Here is a 7,547-nt window from a genome sequence, read left to right as displayed (position 1 = left end):
GAACTCTGGCTTCCTCCTGTGGCTGCACTGTTCCTTGCTGGTGGAGGGTGCAGTCCAGGCTGCCCTGGCTGATGACACAGGGAAGCAGGAACCCAAGAAGGCAGAGATAGAGAAGAAAGGAATTCTCGGCGAAGCCTCTGCCAGGTAGTATCAGCTGTTTGCTCCCCTCCCCGCACCGTAAAAGAGCTATGAGATATACCTACTTACTGTTCATCGTGTGCCTCAAATGCAAGCAAAACATAGTTTGTGAATCGTGTGCTTTCTTTCAGCCCACGTTTATCACCTTAAACCATGTGTATTTTGAATTGTTGTATGACCTCAAAACTGCAATCAAGTTTTGCTAGTCCATGAAGTGCACAAATATCTCAGTTCACCTGAATCTGTTCTGGGGAAGAATGCCAGTAGAATGTCTTGGTATGATTATCTGATAGAACCAATTACTGTGCATAAAACATATGTGCATATATATAATAAATAAAAGGATGTAAGACAAAATAAAACCCCCTTTCAGAGGCCTATATTATTCATATCGCAAACCAGTAAAACAGTGAAAGTACTATGAGCTTGTTTTAGAAAAAAAAATTTAAACAATAACCAATTTTATTATTATTAGTGGTCTGTGCTAATACAGTTCAAGTTTAAAATAATCGAAAATGAAATTATTAAAAACTAACTAGAATACGGACATGAGAGCATCAGTCAGGTCCAAAATACTTTTTATTTAAAGATTTAAAATCTTAAGTGATTTGTCTTTTTAAAGATTTAAAACGTAGATACTTTTAAATGAACTCAGATCTCTAAATTTTTAAATTTTTTTATTAAATTATAATTGATTTACAATGTTGTGCCAGTTTCTGCTGTTCAGCAAAGTGACCCAGTCATCCATATATATACATTCCCTTATCTTCCATCATGGAATTTTTTTGTGTGTGTGCTTAAAAAGTATCTTTATGTGAAAGCAATTTTCTTATCAAAAATGCAGCATTTAGGAGTCCTGTCATGGCTCTGCAGTTAACGAATCCAACTAGGAATCATGAGGTTGCGGGTTCGATCCCTGGCCTTGCTCAGTGGGTTAAGGATCCAGCGTTGCCGTGAGCTGTGGTGTAGGTTGCAGACGAGGCTCAGATCCCACGTTGCTGTGGCTCTGGTGTAGGCCAGTAGCTACAGCTCCGATTCGACCCCTAGCCTGGGAACCTCCACATGCCGAGGAAGCGGCCCAAGAAAAGGCAAAAAGACAAAAAAAAAGAAAAAGAAAAAGCACCATTTATTCTTTTAATCCACCCACATATGTTCTCTACTCTTTTTCAGGAGACAAGTGTTATTTTGGTCCTTTCAAATTCTGTCTTGCTTTTATGCCTATTTAATGGCCTCATAATTTCATTTGGGACCAGCAATGATCCTTTCTGCAAATACTTGTTAAGCCACTCTTTTTTTTTTCTTTTTCCTTTTTTAGATGCTGCTGATCCCATTGTGCCACAGTGGGAAATTTTGTTGTTCTTTTTTTGGTGGAGGAAGTCCCTTGTTAAGCCACTCTTAATATGCACTTCCCCTATCTTTTTTTTTTTTTCTTTTAGCACCGAACCTGTGGCACATGGAGGTTCCCAGGCTAGGGGTGGAATCGGAGCTACAGCTGCTGGCCTATACCACAGCCACAGCAATGCAGGATCTGAGCCGTGTCTGCAACCTACACCACAGATCACAGCAACACCGGATCCTTAACCCACTGAGTGTAGCCAGGGATTGAACCCACAATCTCATGGTTCCTAGTTGGATTCGTTTCTGCTGCGCCACAACAGGAACTCCTCCCCCATCTTTTTATGTTATTTTTTTAACAGCCATATTCGCAGCATATGGAAGTTCCCCTGTAAGGGGTGGAATTGGAATTGCAGGCCTACACCACAGCCACAGCAATACCGGGTCCAAGCTGCATCTGTAAACTACACCGCAGCTTGTGGCAACACCCGATCTTAAACCCTACTGAGTGAGACCAGAAATAGCCTCACGGGGCTCATGGATACTTGTCGGATTCTTAAACTGCTGAGCCACAGCAGGAACCCTTCCCCCACCTTTTTAGATGACTTCTGGTTAATAAGACTCAAGAGACTAAAGTCTTATAAAAGGGGGGAAAAAAAGCAAAAAACCAGCTGGTAATGTTTATTACAACTGGGATGCCATACAATGAGAAAGATGTTGCAATGAGAATTTCCACTTTTTTATATTTACTGACCAGCCTGCTCACACTGGCCTTTGTAGCCAATGGAATGATTTTCTTTGTTTTTCAATACAGGAAGCAAATTTGTGCTCATGGAAGAAACGTTCATTTGCGAGCAGCCCTGCAGTGAGTCTTAGAGGAGTAATGAAGGAGTGCATTCATTAGCGTGTGCCTCACAGAAGGTTCAGGAAAAGCCTTCAGTGGTTTTCAAGGGGGTCCTTGTAGGATTACGTAATTGGAACCCTGAAAAATAGGCACCACTGTCCAAAAATGGCCTTTATTCTTCTAAATACATATAAATGGTTTCACAGACTAGGAGATATGACCTTAGAAAGGAGGATGTTTTCCAGGGCTCTGCCTCCAGGCCCAGTGGGGTGCCGGGGCCTCGGGACCTCTGCCTCCGTCCTCCAGAGCGCTGTGCAGGCCAGCTGTCCTGGGAATTTTTAAGTCTTTTTACATCAGACTGATTTTGTGGGATTAAAAAAAGTGTTATGATCCCTTTTATATTAGGATGATGGGGTGCATTTTCATAAGGTTGTGCCTATGTTCTCTAGAAGAGCGGAGGATTAGAAAAAGGTCTCCAAAAATCTTCCTACCCGGCCTGACTCTAGCAATGCAAGAGATAATTATCCTGTCTTAATAATTTATAAACTCAGTAGCATGCATCAGCATAAAACCAATCAATTAGCCGAAAATATTTAACATTATTTTTATTGCCTGTTTTGTTTTTTAACTCAGGTGCTGTACGAGCAAAGGTACATTTAATTTTTGAATACATCATGGTGATCATTAACACCTGTGTGGTATCTTAAGGTCTACAAATAATTTTTGCATGCCTCACTTTATTAATTTCTTGGCAACTCCTGAGATAAGGTGGTATTATTCTCCCCTTTTTACAAGGTGAGAAACTAAGGATGAAAAATCTTAAGTGATCTAAGATCACACAGCTAATAAGTAAGTAAAGCAGAGGGTGGTAGGTATCCAAATTTTCTGGCTCCGAGAACACTAATAATGACCATTTGCTGAGGGCTCACTATAAACCAAATGCTTTGTGTGTACTATCTCTTATCCCTACAACAGTCCTCTCAAGAAGCTAGTATCTCTCCCTTGCAGTGAGACTACAAAGTCCCTCAGAGATGTTAGCTGGTTTGCTGAGAGTCAGAATTCAGACCCAGGTCTGTGCCACTTCCCATTGCATGCTCCTTCCCATTATTCCCCCACATTGCCGGATAGATTTTTAATTCATTAGGGATTTGTCAGTTTGTAAGCTTAGTGGTTCAACTTTATTCAATTCTACCTGGTGGAGGATTTGCTACCTTCAGAGTAAAACTTAAGAGGGGAGCAATGAAGCCATTCTTTTTTTTTTTTTTCTCATGGCAACACTGGATCCTTAATCCACTGAGCAAGGCCAGGGATCGAACCCACATCCTTATGGATCCTAGTCGGTATCATTAACCGCTGAGCCACAAAAGGAACTTCCAATGAAGTCATTCTTAAAAGAGTTCCTTTTTCAGTAAAACTCATCAGAATTTTATTGAAAAATAAAGGTTCATACCTTCAAGAATCTAAGCTTGGAGTTCCCATTATGGTTCAGCAGTAACGAACCTGACCAGTACCCATGAGGACTCGAGTTTGATCCTTGTCTTACTCAGTGAGTTAAGGATCCAGCGTGTTGCCATGAGAAAAAAAAAAAAAGATCTGGTGTTGCCATGGCTGTGGTATAGGCTGGCAGTTCAAACTCAGCCTCTAGCCTGGGAACTTGCATATGCTGCATGTGTGGCCCTTTTAAAAGAGAAAGGAAGTAAGGGAGGGAGGGAGGGAGAGAAAGAAAGGAAAGAAGCTAAGCTTCAGGCGAGGAGAGAAACAAGGAAACTGATGATTGCCTATGGTAACTTCCTCTAGGATCAGGGATGGCTCTGAGTTAGAGCGGTGTCTATTACTGAAATAAAAGGAGATAATTCTACTGTCAGAATGAAGACTATAGATGACAACAGGAGCTAGTATCAAAAAGCTAAAGGCAGAGCTTGGAGAAGAGGCTGGAAGAGCCAGAGGAGGGGGCCAGGGCAAGGTTCAGAACCCAGCCAGGGATCCGGAACTCTACGAGAATGGAGAGGGTCTAGCAGTCAGACATCAGAGCGAGGCAAAAGGTCAGACACAAGTGAAAAGCTGGGATCTGAGCCTAACAGACAGTGGATAGGGCAAGGCAACCAGAACAGGTGAGAGCAGGAGGGGGCCCAAGGCCAAGTTCTAGAGATGTGTAGGGGCTAAGGAAGCCATGCCAACTACGAACCGATGCAGCCCCTCAGTTCCTAGACAGCACTGACAGCCAAACTCAGCCAAAGCTTCAGGTGGAGGCCAGCATGGGCACATCTGAATGAAGAGCAATTTCTAACACAAAGAACCAGACTCTCCCTGTTTTCCACCTGAAGTGCACCCCTTCCATCAAAACTCTTTATACAAGCTCGCCAACAATGACCACTGCCTGGTACACTTGCCACTATGGATCATGCCTACTTTCACCCTTTCCCAGCCCAAACTGCTCAGCAATGAGGTGGCAAAAGTGGGCTCAGAAGAGAGGAAAAGGAAGCCTAGTAAACCAAAAATTTGGATAATCAGCACCAAAGAGACCCTTCCTTCCTTCTATCCCTCCATTTATTTTTCAGTAACAGAGTTCCGTCTAAATGTACTGCAGCAGAAACTGAGATAAAGAAAAAAGTTATCCTATGGTTTAGGATTTTTCAAGCCCTTGGATGATTTTCACTTCATGCCTATTTGTCGCAGAGCACTCAGTCTTGTCCAGAAACATCTGATGATGTTTAGGCAACCTGACCATAGTCTGTGGGAATCTGAGTGTCTTACACACTGGAATCTGTCGAGTCAGTAAGCTAGCGTGACTCAAGCAGCGGTGTGAAGAAGCTGGATTTGGCTGCACTTCCCCGTACAACTTGCCTGCGTAAATAGCCTGCTCTTATTTACTTCAAGAGTAAGGAGTATCCAATCATGATTTTTTTAAAAAAGGAGTTTGGAGCTAGCTACCGCTATTAGTTTGTCATTACTTAAGTATTTCATCACCTCTTTTGTACTAAACTGCAGAATTTTACATATAAATTATGAATCTTTGGAATCTTGTCCAATATTTTAAGTAGCTTCCTTCTCTAGGCAGGTCTTAATTCTAAATGTAACTAACATGCCTGCAAAAACACTACTGAAAGGCTCCTTCTTGTCAGCACAGTATTTAATATAAACATCAGGCAATCACTTCAAGTGCAATTGGGCTTGAAGGCAGCACTCCGTGGTGCGTTGTGGGAGACCAAAAGCTTAGACTATAGCTTCTTTATTAATAGTCACTGCTCAGCCATTGCACAACATCCTGGAATAACCATTTGGTGAATGAAAGAATAATTCAAAGCAAAGTAGGCCAGATACAAAACACTTCCAAGCCACATTTCAAAATAGCTCCTTTTTGTCAACTAGGTGCACATTGCAGAGGGAGTTTTTGTGAGGACAGGTGGATAGTGTGGGGCCTTTACAATAATTACATGACCACCTGGTGCCATCTTTAAGGCAAAGCAGTTCTGATGTACAGGGTTCTACAGATGTGGTAGTAGAGTCATGGAGCTCAATGGTGAGACTGGCAGGCTTCATTGACCCAGAGGCTGCTGCTACGGACTCCTCTGAGCAATGGCTTTGAAGCACATCTGTGAAACATGAGGACCAGGATTTCTTTCTTTGAGGTATCACTTTACACTTACGTTTTCCTTGGTAGAGTGTTTTTCAGGGACTTCTCTTAAGAGGCCAAATTAGGAATTTCTGTTCCTTATTTCAGTTCCAAGAATTGTGCCTTTCCTGCCCTCCATCCAAATTGGAAGATAGAAACCGTGGGAAAAAGTGTCTTTACAAACTGTATTGAGTAAGTGATCTAACTTGGTTTGCTTAGCATATTCAGGAAGGCTTTCACATCCATGGACTCCTCTATTAATTCTCTCCAAGCTATAACGGTTTCTTATGAGCTTCTGGGTTCTGCTGTTAAGGCAGAGGCAGGAGGTAAGCCCAAACAAAGGCTGATAGGTAATAAGCTGACACAAGTTCCTTAGCCTTTCCCTGTTAGATCAGGTTCTTTCCAATATTTACGCTTCCTCAAACAGGAAAAGGGAGAGAGGGGAATAGAAAAACGAGGCATATAAATAGCTTTGTGGGATTTACTTAATTGAGGTCCTAAAAGAGTTTTAAGAACACACACTTGAGCAGTTCTCTTCTAGGCACTGCAAGAGATGACCAGAGAGAGAGCCTCTACCCTTCTAACCTACGTCCAGCTCCAGTTATGCCCAGGAGGGATGCTGGTGCTAATTTTAGATCCAGAGACTAAGATGCACAAAGGACAAGTATCATAAAGCATTTTTGGTGCCAGAAACAGATTTAAGTTCCTTGACTCACTGCCGCTCTTACTCCAGAACACACGATTGTTCCCGAGTAAACTGCCGTTAGAACTGGTGCCTTCAGAAGAGCCAACTGCCAGAAATTGGTAGCTATAAGCCACTTCAGTGAGAAAGTGTAGGGTCTTAGATGCTTTAGGAAATAACCGACAGAGACCCTGAGTGACTCAGGCTCTTCTGAGTCAGAAAGCTTTAGGTCAGTCCTTTAGACTCACCCTCTTCGATCCCTGTTTTGTCCCTCTCTCGGGGAACCCAAGAGAGGTAAGCAGAGAGCTATCCACATCAAGTAGGTATCAGAGAGCAGAGGCCTTTCCCCCATAGCTTACCTGTGGCCAGTGTTACCAAAACATGGTTATCAAATCACCTGTTAAAGTCCCTTGGGGAGTACCCTGGTGGCTCAGCAGGTTAAGGATCCAGCATCACCGTCACCACTGCCGTGACACAGGTTCAATCCCTGGCTGGGAACTTCTCTGTGCTGTGGGCATGGCCACAACCCCACCGCCCCAACTCCGGTCGCCAAAAAAAATCCCTTAGGATGTTTGTTAAATATGCAGATTCCGGGTGCTTCCTCATAGACATTTCTGCAAGAGGCAGGAGGCTGGCTTTGAGACAAGCATCCCAGGGGCTTCTCCTGCACATGCAGTGGAGCTTGAACCTATACTTTGGACCAAACTTCCCCAAAGTGGCAGACCCTCTAGATGACCTGGGAAGACTTTTTGAAACCATTAAGTACTAAAGCAGTACTCATAAAAACATGGAAACAACATACAAACACACGAAATAAGATTAGAAAATGTCCTCCTGCTTGCCAGTTTTGGTGTTATTCTTCCAGACTTTTATCCAAGGCATGCATATATTTTGTTTTAATGAAGTGAGTCAAGGTCATATCATACACGTTGCAG

This window comes from Phacochoerus africanus, chromosome 9 (assembly GCF_016906955.1).
Source record: "Phacochoerus africanus isolate WHEZ1 chromosome 9, ROS_Pafr_v1, whole genome shotgun sequence".
In the NCBI taxonomy this organism is placed as follows: Eukaryota; Metazoa; Chordata; class Mammalia; order Artiodactyla; family Suidae; genus Phacochoerus; species Phacochoerus africanus.
Note: the sequence above shows the minus strand (reverse complement) of the source record.